A 22,832-nucleotide genomic window follows, 5' to 3' on the forward strand; every position below is an offset into this window, starting at 1 on the left:
TTGTTAGCTGTTGTTGGCAGTAATTAGTTGCTGCAGGTGCACTTGCCGCCATGCTCCAAGGAGTGAATTGGGGGCGGATACATTTTTTCTCCAGCTTTGTTAGTTCTTCCTCAGCCTCGCTTCTTCTTTCCTAGCCTCGTTAGCGCAGTAGGTAGCGCGTCAGTCTCATAATCTGAAGGTCGTGAGTTCGACCCTCACACGGGGCAGCAGAAGCTTTTTGAAAAGATTGACGAGCCCCCAAAAGATGCTCAAACGCTCTTTCCTTATTCACTCGCATGCTGAGCACACCCCCTACCTGAAAATAGTATTGGCACATGACTCTTACAGGTCATCCCTAGTTGATTCAAGCTGTGCTTTTTCTTTTGTAAATTCGCGTGTACACAGCAAGTTGTGTTGCATCCAATTCAATTCTCTCCACTGACCGTTCAGTCAATACCTTGTTGGCGTCTGTATTGACACCTTTACTGAGACATCAAGCTGCCTCTTTGGAGCATGTTCGCTCCCAGATCAAACTGCAGTGTCGTGGTGCCAACACAGAATAATGGACCACGTCGGACACTTTTCACTTTTGATTCTTTTTGATTCACTTTTGATGACACGCTTTTGAATACCTGATCACTTGGAATTGGTACCAGCTTGAAGTTAATAGTGAGTAGACTTATGGAGATTCATTTATTTGAATTTTCTTCTCAAGCCATTTGCAACTCAGAAGCAATGACACTTGTGCACTCATCATTGAGCTTGAGGAAGTCCAAGGAATTGATCTCTATGTTACTCTCGCTCCGCCGAGCTGCGATGGCCGAGAGGTTAAGGCGTTGGACTTGAAATCCAATGGGGTTTCCCCGCGCAGGTTCGACTCCTGCTTGCAGCGTGAGTGTCTTGTTGGGCGTGTGGAAAGAGAGAGTGTGCTCTCTTCCTGCTAGCCAGTTTTAAATATGCTTCTCATGCCATTTGCAACTTTGTGCTGCCAAACTTTAGCAGTCCTAACTGATCCTGAAATAGTCCCAGGAATTGAGTTACAAATGGCTGCTTCGTCGTTACAATGTGTTGGCATGGAAATGCAGTGGGGTCTCTTGCAGCGTAGAGGATTAACTTGCCTCTCTAATGTGATTTGTGATGAGACCTTATGCCACCAGTGGGGAGAGCTTGCACTCACAGGTGCTTCATCCAAAGATCTTCATGCAACATAGCGATGTCTTGTTTCAGGTAAAAGAAAAAGTGCCACATTCTTTCATGGCCGGTCACTGGTTGCTCCGCCTTGCGCTAAAAGAGGGTCTCCCTGTCGGGGAATCGAACCCCGGTCTTCCGCGTGACAGGCGGAGATACTATCCACTATACTAACGAGGACACGTGCTGTGTCTCGCAGTGATGCTGAGTCAGGTGACGTGCACTTGTCCCCTTGATTTTAAAGTACTCTGAATCATTGTGCCTGCAAGGAGGTGGTAAAAAGAACACATTGTGGTGATATTGACTCACTGTTGCCACTCCTCTTTTACCATCATCAGTTTGTGGACTTATGATAGGAAAAACTCAAAGAATCTTGGTGACCTACAGGTTTGATTCATCTGCCTTCCTAGTTAAGTCATGCGAACCATTTGCTGCAAAATTGGCTTTAGCTACATTGGCAATTCATTTTGTCTTCGTATTCCAGTGCATTGTACCGAACTGCAATATCCATCTGAGATCAACTGAGATTTTGCATTTCTCTCTTTCCCACATGCAAGTTCTGAATTTCTTGGCACACATTACTGCTTTGCATCTACTAAAAGCACTCCAGAGAAAGCTTCACTTCATACCTTCATGAGGTAGCTGTCGTTTGTACTTGTATTTTGGTGGTATTTTTGTTTTTTTTTTGTTTGTGTGCGTTGTTTGTCTACTCTTGGAACATCCTGTGATTGGTTAGGGTAGGATTAGAGTTTAATTACGTTGGCCTCAGATTCTGGTTAATTCCAGGCTTCTTGTGCTAACCTTGTTGTTTGTTAGCTGTTGTTGGCAGTAATTAGTTGCTGCAGGTGCACTTGCCGCCATGCTCCAAGGAGTGAATTGGGGGCGGATACATTTTTTCTCCAGCTTTGTTAGTTCTTCCTCAGCCTCGCTTTTTCTTTCCTAGCCTCGTTAGCGCAGTAGGTAGCGCGTCAGTCTCATAATCTGAAGGTCGTGAGTTCGACCCTCACACGGGGCAGCAGAAGCTTTTTGAAAAGATTGACGAGCCCCCAAAAGATGCTCAAACGCTCTTTCCTTATTCACTCGCATGCTGAGCACACCCCCTACCTGAAAATAGTATTGGCACATGACTCTTACAGGTCATCCCTAGTTGATTCAAGCTGTGCTTTTTCTTTTGTAAATTCGCGTGTACACAGCAAGTTGTGTTGCATCCAATTCAATTCTCTCCACTGACCGTTCAGTCAATACCTTGATGGCGTCTGTATTGACACCTCTACTGAGACATCAAGCTGCCTCTTTGGAGCATGTTCGCTCCCAGATCAAACTGCAGTGTCGTGGTGCCAACACAGAATAATGGACCACGTCGGACACTTTTCACTTTTGATTCTTTTTGATTCACTTTTGATGACACGCTTTTGAATACCTGATCACCTGGAATTGGTACCAGCTTGAAGTTAATAGTGAGTAGACTTATGGAGATTCATTTATTTGAATTTTCTTCTCAAGCCATTTGCAACTCAGAAGCAATGACACTTGTGCACTCATCATTGAGCTTGAGGAAGTCCAAGGAATTGATCTCTATGTTACTCTCGCTCCGCCGAGCTGCGATGGCCGAGAGGTTAAGGCGTTGGACTTGAAATCCAATGGGGTTTCCCCGCGCAGGTTCGACTCCTGCTTGCAGCGTGAGTGTCTTGTTGGGCGTGTGGAAAGAGAGAGTGTGCTCTCTTCCTGCTAGCCAGTTTTAAATATGCTTCTCATGCCATTTGCAACTTTGTGCTGCCAAACTTTAGCAGTCCTAACTGATCCTGAAATAGTCCCAGGAATTGAGTTACAAATGGCTGCTTCGTCGTTACAATGTGTTGGCATGGAAATGCAGTGGGGTCTCTTGCAGCTTAGAGGATTAACTTGCCTCTCTAATGTGATTTGTGATGAGACCTTATGCCACCAGTGGGGAGAGCTTGCACTCACAGGTGCTTCATCCAAAGATCTTCATGCAACATAGTGATGTCTTGTTTCAGGTAAAAGAAAAAGTGCCACATTCTTTCATGGCCGGTCACTGGTTGCTCCGCCTTGCGCTAAAAGAGGGTCTCCCCGTCGGGGAATCGAACCCCGGTCTTCCGCGTGACAGGCGGAGATACTATCCACTATACTAACGAGGACACGTGCTGTGTCTCGCAGTGATGCTGAGTCAGGTGACGTGCACTTGTCCCCTTGATTTTAAAGTACTCTGAATCATTGTGCCTGCAAGGAGGTGGTAAAAAGAACACATTGTGGTGATATTGACTCACTGTTGCCACTCCTCTTTTACCATCGTCAGTTTGTGGACTTATGATAGGAAAAACTCAAAGAATCTTGGTGACCTACAAGTTTGATTCATCTGCCTTCCTAGTTAAGTCATGCAAACCATTTGCTGCAAAATTGGCTTTAGCTACATTGGCAATTCATTTTGTCTTCGTATTCCAGTGCATTGTACCGAACTGCAATATCCATCTTAGATCAACTGAGATTTTGCATTTCTCTCTTTCCCACATGCAAGTTCTGAATTTCTTGGCACACATTACTGCTTTGCATCTACTAAAAGCACTCCAGAGAAAGCTTCACTTCATACCTTCATGAGGTAGGTGTCGTTTGTACTTGTATTTTGGTGGTATTTTTGTTTTTTTTTTTGTTTGTGTGCGTTGTTTGTCTACTCTTGGAACATCCTGTGATTGGTTAGGGTAGGATTAGAGTTTAATTACGTTGGCCTCAGATTCTGGTTAATTCCAGGCTTCTTGTGCTAACCTTGTTGTTTGTTAGCTGTTGTTGGCAGTAATTAGTTGCTGCAGGTGCACTTGCCGCCATGCTCCAAGGAGTGAATTGGGGGCGGATACATTTTTTCTCCAGCTTTGTTAGTTCTTCCTCAGCCTCGCTTCTTCTTTCCTAGCCTCGTTAGCGCAGTAGGTAGCGCGTCAGTCTCATAATCTGAAGGTCGTGAGTTCGACCCTCACACGGGGCAGCAGAAGCTTTTTGAAAAGATTGACGAGCCCCCAAAAGATGCTCAAACGCTCTTTCCTTATTCACTCGCATGCTGAGCACACCCCCTACCTGAAAATAGTATTGGCACATGACTCTTACAGGTCATCCCTAGTTGATTCAAGCTGTGCTTTTTCTTTTGTAAATTCGCGTGTACACAGCAAGTTGTGTTGCATCCAATTCAATTCTCTCCACTGACCGTTCAGTCAATACCTTGTTGGCGTCTGTATTGACACCTCTACTGAGACATCAAGCTGCCTCTTTGGAGCATGTTCGCTCCCAGATCAAACTGCAGTGTCGTGGTGCCAACACAGAATAATGGACCACGTCGGACACTTTTCACTTTTGATTCTTTTTGATTCACTTTTGATGACACGCTTTTGAATACCTGATCACTTGGAATTGGTACCAGCTTGAAGTTAATAGTGAGTAGACTTATGGAGATTCATTTATTTGAATTTTCTTCTCAAGCCATTTGCAACTCAGAAGCAATGACACTTGTGCACTCATCATTGAGCTTGAGGAAGTCCAAGGAATTGATCTCTATGTTACTCTCGCTCCGCCGAGCTGCGATGGCCGAGAGGTTAAGGCGTTGGACTTGAAATCCAATGGGGTTTCCCCGCGCAGGTTCGACTCCTGCTTGCAGCGTGAGTGTCTTGTTGGGCGTGTGGAAAGAGAGAGTGTGCTCTCTTCCTGCTAGCCAGTTTTAAATATGCTTCTCATGCCATTTGCAACTTTGTGCTGCCAAACTTTAGCAGTCCTAACTGATCCTGAAATAGTCCCAGGAATTGAGTTACAAATGGCTGCTTCGTCGTTACAATGTGTTGGCATGGAAATGCAGTGGGGTCTCTTGCAGAGTAGAGGATTAACTTGCCTCTCTAATGTGATTTGTGATGAGACCTTATGCCACCAGTGGGGAGAGCTTGCACTCACAGGTGCTTCATCCAAAGATCTTCATGCAACATAGCGATGTCTTGTTTCAGGTAAAAGAAAAAGTGCCACATTCTTTCATGGCCGGTCACTGGTTGCTCCGCCTTGAGCTAAAAGAGGGTCTCCCCGTCGGGGAATCGAACCCCGGTCTTCCGCGTGACAGGCGGAGATACTATCCACTATACTAACGAGGACACGTGCTGTGTCTCGCAGTGATGCTGAGTCAGGTGACGTGCACTTGTCCCCTTGATTTTAAAGTACTCTGAATCATTGTGCCTGCAAGGAGGTGGTAAAAAGAACACATTGTGGTGATATTGACTCACTGTTGCCACTCCTCTTTTACCATCATCAGTTTGTGGACTTATGATAGGAAAAACTCAAAGAATCTTGGTGACCTACAGGTTTGATTCATCTGCCTTCCTAGTTAAGTCATGCGAACCATTTGCTGCAAAATTGGCTTTAGCTACATTGGGAATTCATTTTGTCTTCGTATTCCAGTGCATTGTACCGAACTGCAATATCCATCTTAGATCAACTGAGATTTTGCATTTCTCTCTTTCCCACATGCAAGTTCTGAATTTCTTGGCACACATTACTGCTTTGCATCTACTAAAAGCACTCCAGAGAAAGCTTCACTTCATACCTTCATGAGGTAGGTGTCGTTTGTACTTGTATTTTGGTGGTATTTTTGTTTTTTTTTTTGTTTGTGTGCGTTGTTTGTCTACTCTTGGAACATCCTGTGATTGGTTAGGGTAGGATTAGAGTTTAATTACGTTGGCCTCAGATTCTGGTTAATTCCAGGCTTCTTGTGCTAACCTTGTTGTTTGTTAGCTGTTGTTGGCAGTAATTAGTTGCTGCAGGTGCACTTGCCGCCATGCTCCAAGGAGTGAATTGGGGGCGGATACATTTTTTCTCCAGCTTTGTTAGTTCTTCCTCAGCCTCGCTTCTTCTTTCCTAGCCTCGTTAGCGCAGTAGGTAGCGCGTCAGTCTCATAATCTGAAGGTCGTGAGTTCGACCCTCACACGGGGCAGCAGAAGCTTTTTGAAAAGATTGACGAGCCCCCAAAAGATGCTCAAACGCTCTTTCCTTATTCACTCGCATGCTGAGCACACCCCCTACCTGAAAATAGTATTGGCACATGACTCTTACAGGTCATCCCTAGTTGATTCAAGCTGTGCTTTTTCTTTTGTAAATTCGCGTGTACACAGCAAGTTGTGTTGCATCCAATTCAATTCTCTCCACTGACCGTTCAGTCAATATCTTGATGGCGTCTGTATTGACACCTCTACTGAGACATCAAGCTGCCTCTTTGGAGCATGTTCGCTCCCAGATCAAACTGCAGTGTCGTGGTGCCAACACAGAATAATGGACCACGTCGGACACTTTTCACTTTTGATTCTTTTTGATTCACTTTTGATGACACGCTTTTGAATACCTGATCACCTGGAATTGGTACCAGCTTGAAGTTAATAGTGAGTAGACTTATGGAGATTCATTTATTTGAATTTTCTTCTCAAGCCATTTGCAACTCAGAAGCAATGACACTTGTGCACTCATCATTGAGCTTGAGGAAGTCCAAGGAATTGATCTCTATGTTACTCTCGCTCCGCCGAGCTGCGATGGCCGAGAGGTTAAGGCGTTGGACTTGAAATCCAATGGGGTTTCCCCGCGCAGGTTCGACTCCTGCTTGCAGCGTGAGTGTCTTGTTGGGCGTGTGGAAAGAGAGAGTGTGCTCTCTTCCTGCTAGCCAGTTTTAAATATGCTTCTCATGCCATTTGCAACTTTGTGCTGCCAAACTTTAGCAGTCCTAACTGATCCTGAAATAGTCCCAGGAATTGAGTTACAAATGGCTGCTTCGTCGTTACAATGTGTTGGCATGGAAATGCAGTGGGGTCTCTTGCAGCGTAGAGGATTAACTTGCCTCTCTAATGTGATTTGTGATGAGACCTTATGCCACCAGTGGGGAGAGCTCGCACTCACAGGTGCTTCATCCAAAGATCTTCATGCAACATAGCGATGTCTTGTTTCAGGTAAAAGAAAAAGTGCCACATTCTTTCATGGCCGGTCACTGGTTGCTCCGCCTTGCGCTAAAAGAGGGTCTCCCCGTCGGGGAATCGAACCCCGGTCTTCCGCGTGACAGGCGGAGATACTATCCACTATACTAACGAGGACACGTGCTGTGTCTCGCAGTGATGCTGAGTCAGGTGACGTGCACTTGTCCCCTTGATTTTAAAGTACTCTGAATCATTGTGCCTGCAAGGAGGTGGTAAAAAGAACACATTGTGGTGATATTGACTCACTGTTGCCACTCCTCTTTTACCATCGTCAGTTTGTGGACTTATGATAGGAAAAACTCAAAGAATCTTGGTGACCTACAAGTTTGATTCATCTGCCTTCCTAGTTAAGTCATGCAAACCATTTGCTGCAAAATTGGCTTTAGCTACATTGGCAATTCATTTTGTCTTCGTATTCCAGTGCATTGTACCGAACTGCAATATCCATCTTAGATCAACTGAGATTTTGCATTTCTCTCTTTCCCACATGCAAGTTCTGAATTTCTTGGCACACATTACTGCTTTGCATCTACTAAAAGCACTCCAGAGAAAGCTTCACTTCATACCTTCATGAGGTAGGTGTCGTTTGTACTTGTATTTTGGTGGTATTTTTGTTTTTTTTTTTGTTTGTGTGCGTTGTTTGTCTACTCTTGGAACATCCTGTGATTGGTTAGGGTAGGATTAGAGTTTAATTACGTTGGCCTCAGATTCTGGTTAATTCCAGGCTTCTTGTGCTAACCTTGTTGTTTGTTAGCTGTTGTTGGCAGTAATTAGTTGCTGCAGGTGCACTTGCCGCCATGCTCCAAGGAGTGAATTGGGGGCGGATACATTTTTTCTCCAGCTTTGTTAGTTCTTCCTCAGCCTCGCTTCTTCTTTCCTAGCCTCGTTAGCGCAGTAGGTAGCGCGTCAGTCTCATAATCTGAAGGTCGTGAGTTCGACCCTCACACGGGGCAGCAGAAGCTTTTTGAAAAGATTGACGAGCCCCCAAAAGATGCTCAAACGCTCTTTCCTTATTCACTCGCATGCTGAGCACACCCCCTACCTGAAAATAGTATTGGCACATGACTCTTACAGGTCATCCCTAGTTGATTCAAGCTGTGCTTTTTCTTTTGTAAATTCGCGTGTACACAGCAAGTTGTGTTGCATCCAATTCAATTCTCTCCACTGACCGTTCAGTCAATATCTTGATGGCGTCTGTATTGACACCTCTACTGAGACATCAAGCTGCCTCTTTGGAGCATGTTCGCTCCCAGATCAAACTGCAGTGTCGTGGTGCCAACACAGAATAATGGACCACGTCGGACACTTTTCACTTTTGATTCTTTTTGATTCACTTTTGATGACACGCTTTTGAATACCTGATCACCTGGAATTGGTACCAGCTTGAAGTTAATAGTGAGTAGACTTATGGAGATTCATTTATTTGAATTTTCTTCTCAAGCCATTTGCAACTCAGAAGCAATGACACTTGTGCACTCATCATTGAGCTTGAGGAAGTCCAAGGAATTGATCTCTATGTTACTCTCGCTCCGCCGAGCTGCGATGGCCGAGAGGTTAAGGCGTTGGACTTGAAATCCAATGGGGTTTCCCCGCGCAGGTTCGACTCCTGCTTGCAGCGTGAGTGTCTTGTTGGGCGTGTGGAAAGAGAGAGTGTGCTCTCTTCCTGCTAGCCAGTTTTAAATATGCTTCTCATGCCATTTGCAACTTTGTGCTGCCAAACTTTAGCAGTCCTAACTGATCCTGAAATAGTCCCAGGAATTGAGTTACAAATGGCTGCTTCGTCGTTACAATGTGTTGGCATGGAAATGCAGTGGGGTCTCTTGCAGCGTAGAGGATTAACTTGCCTCTCTAATGTGATTTGTGATGAGACCTTATGCCACCAGTGGGGAGAGCTCGCACTCACAGGTGCTTCATCCAAAGATCTTCATGCAACATAGCGATGTCTTGTTTCAGGTAAAAGAAAAAGTGCCACATTCTTTCATGGCCGGTCACTGGTTGCTCCGCCTTGCGCTAAAAGAGGGTCTCCCCGTCGGGGAATCGAACCCCGGTCTTCCGCGTGACAGGCGGAGATACTATCCACTATACTAACGAGGACACGTGCTGTGTCTCGCAGTGATGCTGAGTCAGGTGACGTGCACTTGTCCCCTTGATTTTAAAGTACTCTGAATCATTGTGCCTGCAAGGAGGTGGTAAAAAGAACACATTGTGGTGATATTGACTCACTGTTGCCACTCCTCTTTTACCATCGTCAGTTTGTGGACTTATGATAGGAAAAACTCAAAGAATCTTGGTGACCTACAGGTTTGATTCATCTGCCTTCCTAGTTAAGTCATGCAAACCATTTGCTGCAAAATTGGCTTTAGCTACATTGGCAATTCATTTTGTCTTTGTATTCCAGTGCATTGTACCGAACTGCAATATCCATCTTAGATCAACTGAGATTTTGCATTTCTCTCTTTCCCACATGCAAGTTCTGAATTTCTTGGCACACATTACTGCTTTGCATCTACTAAAAGCACTCCAGAGAAAGCTTCACTTCATACCTTCATGAGGTAGGTGTCGTTTGTCCTTGTATTTTGGTGGTATTTTTGTTTTTTTTTTTGTTTGTGTGCGTTGTTTGTCTACTCTTGGAACATCCTGTGATTGGTTAGGGTAGGATTAGAGTTTAATTACGTTGGCCTCAGATTCTGGTTAATTCCAGGCTTCTTGTGCTAACCTTGTTGTTTGTTAGCTGTTGTTGGCAGTAATTAGTTGCTGCAGGTGCACTTGCCGCCATGCTCCAAGGAGTGAATTGGGGGCGGATACATTTTTTCTCCAGCTTTGTTAGTTCTTCCTCAGCCTCGCTTCTTCTTTCCTAGCCTCGTTAGCGCAGTAGGTAGCGCGTCAGTCTCATAATCTGAAGGTCGTGAGTTCGACCCTCACACGGGGCAGCAGAAGCTTTTTGAAAAGATTGACGAGCCCCCAAAAGATGCTCAAACGCTCTTTCCTTATTCACTCGCATGCTGAGCACACCCCCTACCTGAAAATAGTATTGGCACATGACTCTTACAGGTCATCCCTAGTTGATTCAAGCTGTGCTTTTTCTTTTGTAAATTCGCGTGTACACAGCAAGTTGTGTTGCATCCAATTCAATTCTCTCCACTGACCGTTCAGTCAATATCTTGATGGCGTCTGTATTGACACCTCTACTGAGACATCAAGCTGCCTCTTTGGAGCATGTTCGCTCCCAGATCAAACTGCAGTGTCGTGGTGCCAACACAGAATAATGGACCACGTCGGACACTTTTCACTTTTGATTCTTTTTGATTCACTTTTGATGACACGCTTTTGAATACCTGATCACCTGGAATTGGTACCAGCTTGAAGTTAATAGTGAGTAGACTTATGGAGATTCATTTATTTGAATTTTCTTCTCAAGCCATTTGCAACTCAGAAGCAATGACACTTGTGCACTCATCATTGAGCTTGAGGAAGTCCAAGGAATTGATCTCTATGTTACTCTCGCTCCGCCGAGCTGCGATGGCCGAGAGGTTAAGGCGTTGGACTTGAAATCCAATGGGGTTTCCCCGCGCAGGTTCGACTCCTGCTTGCAGCGTGAGTGTCTTGTTGGGCGTGTGGAAAGAGAGAGTGTGCTCTCTTCCTGCTAGCCAGTTTTAAATATGCTTCTCATGCCATTTGCAACTTTGTGCTGCCAAACTTTAGCAGTCCTAACTGATCCTGAAATAGTCCCAGGAATTGAGTTACAAATGGCTGCTTCGTCGTTACAATGTGTTGGCATGGAAATGCAGTGGGGTCTCTTGCAGCGTAGAGGATTAACTTGCCTCTCTAATGTGATTTGTGATGAGACCTTATGCCACCAGTGGGGAGAGCTCGCACTCACAGGTGCTTCATCCAAAGATCTTCATGCAACATAGCGATGTCTTGTTTCAGGTAAAAGAAAAAGTGCCACATTCTTTCATGGCCGGTCACTGGTTGCTCCGCCTTGCGCTAAAAGAGGGTCTCCCCGTCGGGGAATCGAACCCCGGTCTTCCGCGTGACAGGCGGAGATACTATCCACTATACTAACGAGGACACGTGCTGTGTCTCGCAGTGATGCTGAGTCAGGTGACGTGCACTTGTCCCCTTGATTTTAAAGTACTCTGAATCATTGTGCCTGCAAGGAGGTGGTAAAAAGAACACATTGTGGTGATATTGACTCACTGTTGCCACTCCTCTTTTACCATCGTCAGTTTGTGGACTTATGATAGGAAAAACTCAAAGAATCTTGGTGACCTACAAGTTTGATTCATCTGCCTTCCTAGTTAAGTCATGCAAACCATTTGCTGCAAAATTGGCTTTAGCTACATTGGCAATTCATTTTGTCTTCGTATTCCAGTGCATTGTACCGAACTGCAATATCCATCTTAGATCAACTGAGATTTTGCATTTCTCTCTTTCCCACATGCAAGTTCTGAATTTCTTGGCACACATTACTGCTTTGCATCTACTAAAAGCACTCCAGAGAAAGCTTCACTTCATACCTTCATGAGGTAGGTGTCGTTTGTACTTGCATTTTGGTGGTATTTTTGTTTTTTTTTTTGTTTGTGTGCGTTGTTTGTCTACTCTTGGAACATCCTGTGATTGGTTAGGGTAGGATTAGAGTTTAATTACGTTGGCCTCAGATTCTGGTTAATTCCAGGCTTCTTGTGCTAACCTTGTTGTTTGTTAGCTGTTGTTGGCAGTAATTAGTTGCTGCAGGTGCACTTGCCGCCATGCTCCAAGGAGTGAATTGGGGGCGGATACATTTTTTCTCCAGCTTTGTTAGTTCTTCCTCAGCCTCGCTTCTTCTTTCCTAGCCTCGTTAGCGCAGTAGGTAGCGCGTCAGTCTCATAATCTGAAGGTCGTGAGTTCGACCCTCACACGGGGCAGCAGAAGCTTTTTGAAAAGATTGACGAGCCCCCAAAAGATGCTCAAACGCTCTTTCCTTATTCACTCGCATGCTGAGCACACCCCCTACCTGAAAATAGTATTGGCACATGACTCTTACAGGTCATCCCTAGTTGATTCAAGCTGTGCTTTTTCTTTTGTAAATTCGCGTGTACACAGCAAGTTGTGTTGCATCCAATTCAATTCTCTCCACTGACCGTTCAGTCAATATCTTGATGGCGTCTGTATTGACACCTCTACTGAGACATCAAGCTGCCTCTTTGGAGCATGTTCGCTCCCAGATCAAACTGCAGTGTCGTGGTGCCAACACAGAATAATGGACCACGTCGGACACTTTTCACTTTTGATTCTTTTTGATTCACTTTTGATGACACGCTTTTGAATACCTGATCACCTGGAATTGGTACCAGCTTGAAGTTAATAGTGAGTAGACTTATGGAGATTCATTTATTTGAATTTTCTTCTCAAGCCATTTGCAACTCAGAAGCAATGACACTTGTGCACTCATCATTGAGCTTGAGGAAGTCCAAGGAATTGATCTCTATGTTACTCTCGCTCCGCCGAGCTGCGATGGCCGAGAGGTTAAGGCGTTGGACTTGAAATCCAATGGGGTTTCCCCGCGCAGGTTCGACTCCTGCTTGCAGCGTGAGTGTCTTGTTGGGCGTGTGGAAAGAGAGAGTGTGCTCTCTTCCTGCTAGCCAGTTTTAAATATGCTTCTCATGCCATTTGCAACTTTGTGCTGCCAAACTTTAGCAGTCCTAACTGATCCTGAAATAGTCCCAGGAATTGAGTTACAAATGGCTGCTTCGTCGTTACAATGTGTTGGCATGGAAATGCAGTGGGGTCTCTTGCAGCGTAGAGGATTAACTTGCCTCTCTAATGTGATTTGTGATGAGACCTTATGCCACCAGTGGGGAGAGCTCGCACTCACAGGTGCTTCATCCAAAGATCTTCATGCAACATAGCGATGTCTTGTTTCAGGTAAAAGAAAAAGTGCCACATTCTTTCATGGCCGGTCACTGGTTGCTCCGCCTTGCGCTAAAAGAGGGTCTCCCCGTCGGGGAATCGAACCCCGGTCTTCCGCGTGACAGGCGGAGATACTATCCACTATACTAACGAGGACACGTGCTGTGTCTCGCAGTGATGCTGAGTCAGGTGACGTGCACTTGTCCCCTTGATTTTAAAGTACTCTGAATCATTGTGCCTGCAAGGAGGTGGTAAAAAGAACACATTGTGGTGATATTGACTCACTGTTGCCACTCCTCTTTTACCATCGTCAGTTTGTGGACTTATGATAGGAAAAACTCAAAGAATCTTGGTGACCTACAAGTTTGATTCATCTGCCTTCCTAGTTAAGTCATGCAAACCATTTGCTGCAAAATTGGCTTTAGCTACATTGGCAATTCATTTTGTCTTCGTATTCCAGTGCATTGTACCGAACTGCAATATCCATCTTAGATCAACTGAGATTTTGCATTTCTCTCTTTCCCACATGCAAGTTCTGAATTTCTTGGCACACATTACTGCTTTGCATCTACTAAAAGCACTCCAGAGAAAGCTTCACTTCATACCTTCATGAGGTAGGTGTCGTTTGTACTTGTATTTTGGTGGTATTTTTGTTTTTTTTTTTGTTTGTGTGCGTTGTTTGTCTACTCTTGGAACATCCTGTGATTGGTTAGGGTAGGATTAGAGTTTAATTACGTTGGCCTCAGATTCTGGTTAATTCCAGGCTTCTTGTGCTAACCTTGTTGTTTGTTAGCTGTTGTTGGCAGTAATTAGTTGCTGCAGGTGCACTTGCCGCCATGCTCCAAGGAGTGAATTGGGGGCGGATACATTTTTTCTCCAGCTTTGTTAGTTCTTCCTCAGCCTCGCTTCTTCTTTCCTAGCCTCGTTAGCGCAGTAGGTAGCGCGTCAGTCTCATAATCTGAAGGTCGTGAGTTCGACCCTCACACGGGGCAGCAGAAGCTTTTTGAAAAGATTGACGAGCCCCCAAAAGATGCTCAAACGCTCTTTCCTTATTCACTCGCATGCTGAGCACACCCCCTACCTGAAAATAGTATTGGCACATGACTCTTACAGGTCATCCCTAGTTGATTCAAGCTGTGCTTTTTCTTTTGTAAATTCGCGTGTACACAGCAAGTTGTGTTGCATCCAATTCAATTCTCTCCACTGACCGTTCAGTCAATATCTTGATGGCGTCTGTATTGACACCTCTACTGAGACATCAAGCTGCCTCTTTGGAGCATGTTCGCTCCCAGATCAAACTGCAGTGTCGTGGTGCCAACACAGAATAATGGACCACGTCGGACACTTTTCACTTTTGATTCTTTTTGATTCACTTTTGATGACACGCTTTTGAATACCTGATCACCTGGAATTGGTACCAGCTTGAAGTTAATAGTGAGTAGACTTATGGAGATTCATTTATTTGAATTTTCTTCTCAAGCCATTTGCAACTCAGAAGCAATGACACTTGTGCACTCATCATTGAGCTTGAGGAAGTCCAAGGAATTGATCTCTATGTTACTCTCGCTCCGCCGAGCTGCGATGGCCGAAAGGTTAAGGCGTTGGACTTGAAATCCAATGGGGTTTCCCCGCGCAGGTTCGACTCCTGCTTGCAGCGTGAGTGTCTTGTTGGGCGTGTGGAAAGAGAGAGTGTGCTCTCTTCCTGCTAGCCAGTTTTAAATATGCTTCTCATGCCATTTGCAACTTTGTGCTGCCAAACTTTAGCAGTCCTAACTGATCCTGAAATAGTCCCAGGAATTGAGTTACAAATGGCTGCTTCGTCGTTACAATGTGTTGGCATGGAAATGCAGTGGGGTCTCTTGCAGCGTAGAGGATTAACTTGCCTCTCTAATGTGATTTGTGATGAGACCTTATGCCACCAGTGGGGAGAGCTCGCACTCACAGGTGCTTCATCCAAAGATCTTCATGCAACATAGCGATGTCTTGTTTCAGGTAAAAGAAAAAGTGCCACATTCTTTCATGGCCGGTCACTGGTTGCTCCGCCTTGCGCTAAAAGAGGGTCTCCCCGTCGGGGAATCGAACCCCGGTCTTCCGCGTGACAGGCGGAGATACTATCCACTATACTAACGAGGACACGTGCTGTGTCTCGCAGTGATGCTGAGTCAGGTGACGTGCACTTGTCCCCTTGATTTTAAAGTACTCTGAATCATTGTGCCTGCAAGGAGGTGGTAAAAAGAACACATTGTGGTGATATTGACTCACTGTTGCCACTCCTCTTTTACCATCGTCAGTTTGTGGACTTATGATAGGAAAAACTCAAAGAATCTTGGTGACCTACAAGTTTGATTCATCTGCCTTCCTAGTTAAGTCATGCAAACCATTTGCTGCAAAATTGGCTTTAGCTACATTGGCAATTCATTTTGTCTTCGTATTCCAGTGCATTGTACCGAACTGCAATATCCATCTTAGATCAACTGAGATTTTGCATTTCTCTCTTTCCCACATGCAAGTTCTGAATTTCTTGGCACACATTACTGCTTTGCATCTACTAAAAGCACTCCAGAGAAAGCTTCACTTCATACCTTCATGAGGTAGGTGTCGTTTGTACTTGTATTTTGGTGGTATTTTTGTTTTTTTTTTGTTTGTGTGCGTTGTTTGTCTACTCTTGGAACATCCTGTGATTGGTTAGGGTAGGATTAGAGTTTAATTATGTTGGCCTCAGATTCTGGTTAATTCCAGGCTTCTTGTGCTAACCTTGTTGTTTGTTAGCTGTTGTTGGCAGTAATTAGTTGCTGCAGGTGCACTTGCCGCCATGCTCCAAGGAGTGAATTGGGGGCGGATACATTTTTTCTCCAGCTTTGTTAGTTCTTCCTCAGCCTCGCTTCTTCTTTCCTAGCCTCGTTAGCGCAGTAGGTAGCGCGTCAGTCTCATAATCTGAAGGTCGTGAGTTCGACCCTCACACGGGGCAGCAGAAGCTATTTGAAAAGATTGACGAGCCCCCAAAAGATGCTCAAACGCTCTTTCCTTATTCACTCGCATGCTGAGCACACCCCCTACCTGAAAATAGTATTGGCACATGACTCTTACAGGTCATCCCTAGTTGATTCAAGCTGTGCTTTTTCTTTTGTAAATTCGCGTGTACACAGCAAGTTGTGTTGCATCCAATTCAATTCTCTCCACTGACCGTTCAGTCAATATCTTGATGGCGTCTGTATTGACACCTCTACTGAGACATCAAGCTGCCTCTTTGGAGCATGTTCGCTCCCAGATCAAACTGCAGTGTCGTGGTGCCAACACAGAATAATGGACCACGTCGGACACTTTTCACTTTTGATTCTTTTTGATTCACTTTTGATGACACGCTTTTGAATACCTGATCACCTGGAATTGGTACCAGCTTGAAGTTAATAGTGAGTAGACTTATGGAGATTCATTTATTTGAATTTTCTTCTCAAGCCATTTGCAACTCAGAAGCAATGACACTTGTGCACTCATCATTGAGCTTGAGGAAGTCCAAGGAATTGATCTCTATGTTACTCTCGCTCCGCCGAGCTGCGATGGCCGAAAGGTTAAGGCGTTGGACTTGAAATCCAATGGGGTTTCCCCGCGCAGGTTCGACTCCTGCTTGCAGCGTGAGTGTCTTGTTGGGCGTGTGGAAAGAGAGAGTGTGCTCTCTTCCTGCTAGCCAGTTTTAAATATGCTTCTCATGCCATTTGCAACTTTGTGCTGCCAAACTTTAGCAGTCCTAACTGATCCTGAAATAGTCCCAGGAATTGAGTTACAAATGGCTGCTTCGTCGTTACAATGTGTTGGCATGGAAATGCAGTGGGGTCTCTTGCAGCGTAGAGGATTAACTTGCCTCTCTAATGTGATTTGTGATGAGACCTTATGCCACCAGTGGGGAGAGCTCGCACTCACAGGTGCTTCATCCAAAGATCTTCATGCAACATAGCGATGTCTTGTTTCAGGTAAAAGAAAAAGTGCCACATTCTTTCATGGCCGGTCACTGGTTGCTCCGCCTTGCGCTAAAAGAGGGTCTCCCCGTCGGGGAATCGAACCCCGGTCTTCCGCGTGACAGGCGGAGATACTATCCACTATACTAACGAGGACACGTGCTGTGTCTCGCAGTGATGCTGAGTCAGGTGACGTGCACTTGTCCCCTTGATTTTAAAGTACTCTGAATCATTGTGCCTGCAAGGAGGTGGTAAAAAGAACACATTGTGGTGATATTGACTCACTGTTGCCACTCCTCTTTTACCATCGTCAGTTTGTGGACTTATGATAGGAAAAACTCAAAGAATCTTGGTGACCTACAGGTTTGATTCATCTGCCTTCCTAGTTAAGTCATGCAAACCATTTGCTGCAAAATTGGCTTTAGCTACATTGGCAATTCATTTTGTCTTTGTATTCCAGTGCATTGTACCGAACTGCAATATCCATCTTAGATCAACTGAGATTTTGCATTTCTCTCTTTCCCACATGCAAGTTCTGAATTTCTTGGCACACATTACTGCTTTGCATCTACTAAAAGCACTCCAGAGAAAGCTTCACTTCATACCTTCATGAGGTAGGTGTCGTTTGTCCTTGTATTTTGGTGGTATTTTTGTTTTTTTTTTGTTTGTGTGCGTTGTTTGTCTACTCTTGGAACATCCTGTGATTGGTTAGGGTAGGATTAGAGTTTAATTACGTTGGCCTCAGATTCTGGTTAATTCCAGGCTTCTTGTGCTAACCTTGTTGTTTGTTAGCTGTTGTTGGCAGTAATTAGTTGCTGCAGGTGCACTTGCCGCCATGCTCCAAGGAGTGAATTGGGGGCGGATACATTTTTTCTCCAGCTTTGTTAGTTCTTCCTCAGCCTCGCTTCTTCTTTCCTAGCCTCGTTAGCGCAGTAGGTAGCGCGTCAGTCTCATAATCTGAAGGTCGTGAGTTCGACCCTCACACGGGGCAGCAGAAGCTTTTTGAAAAGATTGACGAGCCCCCAAAAGATGCTCAAACGCTCTTTCCTTATTCACTCGCATGCTGAGCACACCCCCTACCTGAAAATAGTATTGGCACATGACTCTTACAGGTCATCCCTAGTTGATTCAAGCTGTGCTTTTTCTTTTGTAAATTCGCGTGTACACAGCAAGTTGTGTTGCATCCAATTCAATTCTCTCCACTGACCGTTCAGTCAATATCTTGATGGCGTCTGTATTGACACCTCTACTGAGACATCAAGCTGCCTCTTTGGAGCATGTTCGCTCCCAGATCAAACTGCAGTGTCGTGGTGCCAACACAGAATAATGGACCACGTCGGACACTTTTCACTTTTGATTCTTTTTGATTCACTTTTGATGACACGCTTTTGAATACCTGATCACCTGGAATTGGTACCAGCTTGAAGTTAATAGTGAGTAGACTTATGGAGATTCATTTATTTGAATTTTCTTCTCAAGCCATTTGCAACTCAGAAGCAATGACACTTGTGCACTCATCATTGAGCTTGAGGAAGTCCAAGGAATTGATCTCTATGTTACTCTCGCTCCGCCGAGCTGCGATGGCCGAGAGGTTAAGGCGTTGGACTTGAAATCCAATGGGGTTTCCCCGCGCAGGTTCGACTCCTGCTTGCAGCGTGAGTGTCTTGTTGGGCGTGTGGAAAGAGAGAGTGTGCTCTCTTCCTGCTAGCCAGTTTTAAATATGCTTCTCATGCCATTTGCAACTTTGTGCTGCCAAACTTTAGCAGTCCTAACTGATCCTGAAATAGTCCCAGGAATTGAGTTACAAATGGCTGCTTCGTCGTTACAATGTGTTGGCATGGAAATGCAGTGGGGTCTCTTGCAGCGTAGAGGATTAACTTGCCTCTCTAATGTGATTTGTGATGAGACCTTATGCCACCAGTGGGGAGAGCTCGCACTCACAGGTGCTTCATCCAAAGATCTTCATGCAACATAGCGATGTCTTGTTTCAGGTAAAAGAAAAAGTGCCACATTCTTTCATGGCCGGTCACTGGTTGCTCCGCCTTGCGCTAAAAGAGGGTCTCCCCGTCGGGGAATCGAACCCCGGTCTTCCGCGTGACAGGCGGAGATACTATCCACTATACTAACGAGGACACGTGCTGTGTCTCGCAGTGATGCTGAGTCAGGTGACGTGCACTTGTCCCCTTGATTTTAAAGTACTCTGAATCATTGTGCCTGCAAGGAGGTGGTAAAAAGAACACATTGTGGTGATATTGACTCACTGTTGCCACTCCTCTTTTACCATCGTCAGTTTGTGGACTTATGATAGGAAAAACTCAAAGAATCTTGGTGACCTACAAGTTTGATTCATCTGCCTTCCTAGTTAAGTCATGCAAACCATTTGCTGCAAAATTGGCTTTAGCTACATTGGCAATTCATTTTGTCTTCGTATTCCAGTGCATTGTACCGAACTGCAATATCCATCTTAGATCAACTGAGATTTTGCATTTCTCTCTTTCCCACATGCAAGTTCTGAATTTCTTGGCACACATTACTGCTTTGCATCTACTAAAAGCACTCCAGAGAAAGCTTCACTTCATACCTTCATGAGGTAGGTGTCGTTTGTACTTGTATTTTGGTGGTATTTTTGTTTTTTTTTTTGTTTGTGTGCGTTGTTTGTCTACTCTTGGAACATCCTGTGATTGGTTAGGGTAGGATTAGAGTTTAATTACGTTGGCCTCAGATTCTGGTTAATTCCAGGCTTCTTGTGCTAACCTTGTTGTTTGTTAGCTGTTGTTGGCAGTAATTAGTTGCTGCAGGTGCACTTGCCGCCATGCTCCAAGGAGTGAATTGGGGGCGGATACATTTTTTCTCCAGCTTTGTTAGTTCTTCCTCAGCCTCGCTTCTTCTTTCCTAGCCTCGTTAGCGCAGTAGGTAGCGCGTCAGTCTCATAATCTGAAGGTCGTGAGTTCGACCCTCACACGGGGCAGCAGAAGCTTTTTGAAAAGATTGACGAGCCCCCAAAAGATGCTCAAACGCTCTTTCCTTATTCACTCGCATGCTGAGCACACCCCCTACCTGAAAATAGTATTGGCACATGACTCTTACAGGTCATCCCTAGTTGATTCAAGCTGTGCTTTTTCTTTTGTAAATTCGCGTGTACACAGCAAGTTGTGTTGCATCCAATTCAATTCTCTCCACTGACCGTTCAGTCAATATCTTGATGGCGTCTGTATTGACACCTCTACTGAGACATCAAGCTGCCTCTTTGGAGCATGTTCGCTCCCAGATCAAACTGCAGTGTCGTGGTGCCAACACAGAATAATGGACCACGTCGGACACTTTTCACTTTTGATTCTTTTTGATTCACTTTTGATGACACGCTTTTGAATACCTGATCACCTGGAATTGGTACCAGCTTGAAGTTAATAGTGAGTAGACTTATGGAGATTCATTTATTTGAATTTTCTTCTCAAGCCATTTGCAACTCAGAAGCAATGACACTTGTGCACTCATCATTGAGCTTGAGGAAGTCCAAGGAATTGATCTCTATGTTACTCTCGCTCCGCCGAGCTGCGATGGCCGAGAGGTTAAGGCGTTGGACTTGAAATCCAATGGGGTTTCCCCGCGCAGGTTCGACTCCTGCTTGCAGCGTGAGTGTCTTGTTGGGCGTGTGGAAAGAGAGAGTGTGCTCTCTTCCTGCTAGCCAGTTTTAAATATGCTTCTCATGCCATTTGCAACTTTGTGCTGCCAAACTTTAGCAGTCCTAACTGATCCTGAAATAGTCCCAGGAATTGAGTTACAAATGGCTGCTTCGTCGTTACAATGTGTTGGCATGGAAATGCAGTGGGGTCTCTTGCAGCGTAGAGGATTAACTTGCCTCTCTAATGTGATTTGTGATGAGACCTTATGCCACCAGTGGGGAGAGCTCGCACTCACAGGTGCTTCATCCAAAGATCTTCATGCAACATAGCGATGTCTTGTTTCAGGTAAAAGAAAAAGTGCCACATTCTTTCATGGCCGGTCACTGGTTGCTCCGCCTTGCGCTAAAAGAGGGTCTCCCCGTCGGGGAATCGAACCCCGGTCTTCCGCGTGACAGGCGGAGATACTATCCACTATACTAACGAGGACACGTGCTGTGTCTCGCAGTGATGCTGAGTCAGGTGACGTGCACTTGTCCCCTTGATTTTAAAGTACTCTGAATCATTGTGCCTGCAAGGAGGTGGTAAAAAGAACACATTGTGGTGATATTGACTCACTGTTGCCACTCCTCTTTTACCATCGTCAGTTTGTGGACTTATGATAGGAAAAACTCAAAGAATCTTGGTGACCTACAAGTTTGATTCATCTGCCTTCCTAGTTAAGTCATGCAAACCATTTGCTGCAAAATTGGCTTTAGCTACATTGGCAATTCATTTTGTCTTCGTATTCCAGTGCATTGTACCGAACTGCAATATCCATCTTAGATCAACTCAGATTTTGCATTTCTCTCTTTCCCACATGCAAGTTCTGAATTTCTTGGCACACATTACTGCTTTGCATCTACTAAAAGCACTCCAGAGAAAGCTTCACTTCATACCTTCATGAGGTAGGTGTCGTTTGTACTTGTATTTTGGTGGTATTTTTGTTTTTTTTTTTGTTTGTGTGCGTTGTTTGTCTACTCTTGGAACATCCTGTGATTGGTTAGGGTAGGATTAGAGTTTAATTACGTTGGCCTCAGATTCTGGTTAATTCCAGGCTTCTTGTGCTAACCTTGTTGTTTGTTAGCTGTTGTTGGCAGTAATTAGTTGCTGCAGGTGCACTTGCCGCCATGCTCCAAGGAGTGAATTGGGGGCGGATACATTTTTTCTCCAGCTTTGTTAGTTCTTCCTCAGCCTCGCTTCTTCTTTCCTAGCCTCGTTAGCGCAGTAGGTAGCGCGTCAGTCTCATAATCTGAAGGTCGTGAGTTCGACCCTCACACGGGGCAGCAGAAGCTTTTTGAAAAGATTGACGAGCCCCCAAAAGATGCTCAAACGCTCTTTCCTTATTCACTCGCATGCTGAGCACACCCCCTACCTGAAAATAGTATTGGCACATGACTCTTACAGGTCATCCCTAGTTGATTCAAGCTGTGCTTTTTCTTTTGTAAATTCGCGTGTACACAGCAAGTTGTGTTGCATCCAATTCAATTCTCTCCACTGACCGTTCAGTCAATATCTTGATGGCGTCTGTATTGACACCTCTACTGAGACATCAAGCTGCCTCTTTGGAGCATGTTCGCTCCCAGATCAAACTGCAGTGTCGTGGTGCCAACACAGAATAATGGACCACGTCGGACACTTTTCACTTTTGATTCTTTTTGATTCACTTTTGATGACACGCTTTTGAATACCTGATCACCTGGAATTGGTACCAGCTTGAAGTTAATAGTGAGTAGACTTATGGAGATTCATTTATTTGAATTTTCTTCTCAAGCCATTTGCAACTCAGAAGCAATGACACTTGTGCACTCATCATTGAGCTTGAGGAAGTCCAAGGAATTGATCTCTATGTTACTCTCGCTCCGCCGAGCTGCGATGGCCGAAAGGTTAAGGCGTTGGACTTGAAATCCAATGGGGTTTCCCCGCGCAGGTTCGACTCCTGCTTGCAGCGTGAGTGTCTTGTTGGGCGTGTGGAAAGAGAGAGTGTGCTCTCTTCCTGCTAGCCAGTTTTAAATATGCTTCTCATGCCATTTGCAACTTTGTGCTGCCAAACTTTAGCAGTCCTAACTGATCCTGAAATAGTCCCAGGAATTGAGTTACAAATGGCTGCTTCGTCGTTACAATGTGTTGGCATGGAAATGCAGTGGGGTCTCTTGCAGCGTAGAGGA

At 45.0% G+C, this 22,832-nt stretch overlaps 34 non-coding genes across 34 annotated transcripts; 24 read left to right on the forward strand and 10 right to left on the reverse strand.

The window, feature by feature from the left end:
* The first annotated feature begins 133 nt into the window (after positions 1-133).
* trnam-cau (transfer RNA methionine (anticodon CAU)) lies at positions 134-206 on the forward strand. The gene has a single exon. It is a non-coding gene; the product is annotated as a tRNA-Met (tRNA).
* Positions 207-789: 583 nt separating this feature from the next.
* Positions 790-871, forward strand: trnas-uga (transfer RNA serine (anticodon UGA)). The gene has a single exon. It is a non-coding gene; the product is annotated as a tRNA-Ser (tRNA).
* A 1,238-nt stretch (positions 872-2,109) lies between these two features.
* Positions 2,110-2,182, forward strand: trnam-cau (transfer RNA methionine (anticodon CAU)). Its single transcript has one exon. It is a non-coding gene; the product is annotated as a tRNA-Met (tRNA).
* A 583-nt stretch (positions 2,183-2,765) lies between these two features.
* On the forward strand, positions 2,766-2,847 carry trnas-uga (transfer RNA serine (anticodon UGA)). Its single transcript has one exon. It is a non-coding gene; the product is annotated as a tRNA-Ser (tRNA).
* A 404-nt stretch (positions 2,848-3,251) lies between these two features.
* trnad-guc (transfer RNA aspartic acid (anticodon GUC)) lies at positions 3,252-3,323 on the reverse strand. Its single transcript has one exon. It is a non-coding gene; the product is annotated as a tRNA-Asp (tRNA).
* Positions 3,324-4,086: 763 nt separating this feature from the next.
* Positions 4,087-4,159, forward strand: trnam-cau (transfer RNA methionine (anticodon CAU)). Its single transcript has one exon. It is a non-coding gene; the product is annotated as a tRNA-Met (tRNA).
* A 583-nt stretch (positions 4,160-4,742) lies between these two features.
* Positions 4,743-4,824, forward strand: trnas-uga (transfer RNA serine (anticodon UGA)). The gene has a single exon. It is a non-coding gene; the product is annotated as a tRNA-Ser (tRNA).
* A 404-nt stretch (positions 4,825-5,228) lies between these two features.
* On the reverse strand, positions 5,229-5,300 carry trnad-guc (transfer RNA aspartic acid (anticodon GUC)). Its single transcript has one exon. It is a non-coding gene; the product is annotated as a tRNA-Asp (tRNA).
* A 763-nt stretch (positions 5,301-6,063) lies between these two features.
* trnam-cau (transfer RNA methionine (anticodon CAU)) lies at positions 6,064-6,136 on the forward strand. Its single transcript has one exon. It is a non-coding gene; the product is annotated as a tRNA-Met (tRNA).
* Positions 6,137-6,719: 583 nt separating this feature from the next.
* trnas-uga (transfer RNA serine (anticodon UGA)) lies at positions 6,720-6,801 on the forward strand. Its single transcript has one exon. It is a non-coding gene; the product is annotated as a tRNA-Ser (tRNA).
* Positions 6,802-7,205: 404 nt separating this feature from the next.
* Positions 7,206-7,277, reverse strand: trnad-guc (transfer RNA aspartic acid (anticodon GUC)). The gene has a single exon. It is a non-coding gene; the product is annotated as a tRNA-Asp (tRNA).
* A 763-nt stretch (positions 7,278-8,040) lies between these two features.
* On the forward strand, positions 8,041-8,113 carry trnam-cau (transfer RNA methionine (anticodon CAU)). The gene has a single exon. It is a non-coding gene; the product is annotated as a tRNA-Met (tRNA).
* Positions 8,114-8,696: 583 nt separating this feature from the next.
* Positions 8,697-8,778, forward strand: trnas-uga (transfer RNA serine (anticodon UGA)). The gene has a single exon. It is a non-coding gene; the product is annotated as a tRNA-Ser (tRNA).
* A 404-nt stretch (positions 8,779-9,182) lies between these two features.
* Positions 9,183-9,254, reverse strand: trnad-guc (transfer RNA aspartic acid (anticodon GUC)). The gene has a single exon. It is a non-coding gene; the product is annotated as a tRNA-Asp (tRNA).
* A 763-nt stretch (positions 9,255-10,017) lies between these two features.
* trnam-cau (transfer RNA methionine (anticodon CAU)) lies at positions 10,018-10,090 on the forward strand. Its single transcript has one exon. It is a non-coding gene; the product is annotated as a tRNA-Met (tRNA).
* Positions 10,091-10,673: 583 nt separating this feature from the next.
* trnas-uga (transfer RNA serine (anticodon UGA)) lies at positions 10,674-10,755 on the forward strand. Its single transcript has one exon. It is a non-coding gene; the product is annotated as a tRNA-Ser (tRNA).
* A 404-nt stretch (positions 10,756-11,159) lies between these two features.
* Positions 11,160-11,231, reverse strand: trnad-guc (transfer RNA aspartic acid (anticodon GUC)). The gene has a single exon. It is a non-coding gene; the product is annotated as a tRNA-Asp (tRNA).
* Positions 11,232-11,994: 763 nt separating this feature from the next.
* trnam-cau (transfer RNA methionine (anticodon CAU)) lies at positions 11,995-12,067 on the forward strand. Its single transcript has one exon. It is a non-coding gene; the product is annotated as a tRNA-Met (tRNA).
* Positions 12,068-12,650: 583 nt separating this feature from the next.
* trnas-uga (transfer RNA serine (anticodon UGA)) lies at positions 12,651-12,732 on the forward strand. The gene has a single exon. It is a non-coding gene; the product is annotated as a tRNA-Ser (tRNA).
* Positions 12,733-13,136: 404 nt separating this feature from the next.
* trnad-guc (transfer RNA aspartic acid (anticodon GUC)) lies at positions 13,137-13,208 on the reverse strand. Its single transcript has one exon. It is a non-coding gene; the product is annotated as a tRNA-Asp (tRNA).
* A 763-nt stretch (positions 13,209-13,971) lies between these two features.
* Positions 13,972-14,044, forward strand: trnam-cau (transfer RNA methionine (anticodon CAU)). The gene has a single exon. It is a non-coding gene; the product is annotated as a tRNA-Met (tRNA).
* A 583-nt stretch (positions 14,045-14,627) lies between these two features.
* trnas-uga (transfer RNA serine (anticodon UGA)) lies at positions 14,628-14,709 on the forward strand. The gene has a single exon. It is a non-coding gene; the product is annotated as a tRNA-Ser (tRNA).
* Positions 14,710-15,113: 404 nt separating this feature from the next.
* trnad-guc (transfer RNA aspartic acid (anticodon GUC)) lies at positions 15,114-15,185 on the reverse strand. The gene has a single exon. It is a non-coding gene; the product is annotated as a tRNA-Asp (tRNA).
* A 762-nt stretch (positions 15,186-15,947) lies between these two features.
* On the forward strand, positions 15,948-16,020 carry trnam-cau (transfer RNA methionine (anticodon CAU)). The gene has a single exon. It is a non-coding gene; the product is annotated as a tRNA-Met (tRNA).
* Positions 16,021-16,603: 583 nt separating this feature from the next.
* On the forward strand, positions 16,604-16,685 carry trnas-uga (transfer RNA serine (anticodon UGA)). Its single transcript has one exon. It is a non-coding gene; the product is annotated as a tRNA-Ser (tRNA).
* Positions 16,686-17,089: 404 nt separating this feature from the next.
* On the reverse strand, positions 17,090-17,161 carry trnad-guc (transfer RNA aspartic acid (anticodon GUC)). The gene has a single exon. It is a non-coding gene; the product is annotated as a tRNA-Asp (tRNA).
* Positions 17,162-17,923: 762 nt separating this feature from the next.
* Positions 17,924-17,996, forward strand: trnam-cau (transfer RNA methionine (anticodon CAU)). The gene has a single exon. It is a non-coding gene; the product is annotated as a tRNA-Met (tRNA).
* Positions 17,997-18,579: 583 nt separating this feature from the next.
* Positions 18,580-18,661, forward strand: trnas-uga (transfer RNA serine (anticodon UGA)). The gene has a single exon. It is a non-coding gene; the product is annotated as a tRNA-Ser (tRNA).
* Positions 18,662-19,065: 404 nt separating this feature from the next.
* trnad-guc (transfer RNA aspartic acid (anticodon GUC)) lies at positions 19,066-19,137 on the reverse strand. The gene has a single exon. It is a non-coding gene; the product is annotated as a tRNA-Asp (tRNA).
* Positions 19,138-19,900: 763 nt separating this feature from the next.
* trnam-cau (transfer RNA methionine (anticodon CAU)) lies at positions 19,901-19,973 on the forward strand. Its single transcript has one exon. It is a non-coding gene; the product is annotated as a tRNA-Met (tRNA).
* Positions 19,974-20,556: 583 nt separating this feature from the next.
* trnas-uga (transfer RNA serine (anticodon UGA)) lies at positions 20,557-20,638 on the forward strand. Its single transcript has one exon. It is a non-coding gene; the product is annotated as a tRNA-Ser (tRNA).
* Positions 20,639-21,042: 404 nt separating this feature from the next.
* Positions 21,043-21,114, reverse strand: trnad-guc (transfer RNA aspartic acid (anticodon GUC)). Its single transcript has one exon. It is a non-coding gene; the product is annotated as a tRNA-Asp (tRNA).
* Positions 21,115-21,877: 763 nt separating this feature from the next.
* Positions 21,878-21,950, forward strand: trnam-cau (transfer RNA methionine (anticodon CAU)). The gene has a single exon. It is a non-coding gene; the product is annotated as a tRNA-Met (tRNA).
* A 583-nt stretch (positions 21,951-22,533) lies between these two features.
* On the forward strand, positions 22,534-22,615 carry trnas-uga (transfer RNA serine (anticodon UGA)). Its single transcript has one exon. It is a non-coding gene; the product is annotated as a tRNA-Ser (tRNA).
* The last annotated feature ends 217 nt before the right edge of the window (positions 22,616-22,832 follow it).

The sequence above is a fragment of the Brachyhypopomus gauderio genome, chromosome 3 (genome assembly GCF_052324685.1).
Source record: "Brachyhypopomus gauderio isolate BG-103 chromosome 3, BGAUD_0.2, whole genome shotgun sequence".
Lineage (NCBI taxonomy): Eukaryota > Metazoa > Chordata > Actinopteri > Gymnotiformes > Hypopomidae > Brachyhypopomus > Brachyhypopomus gauderio.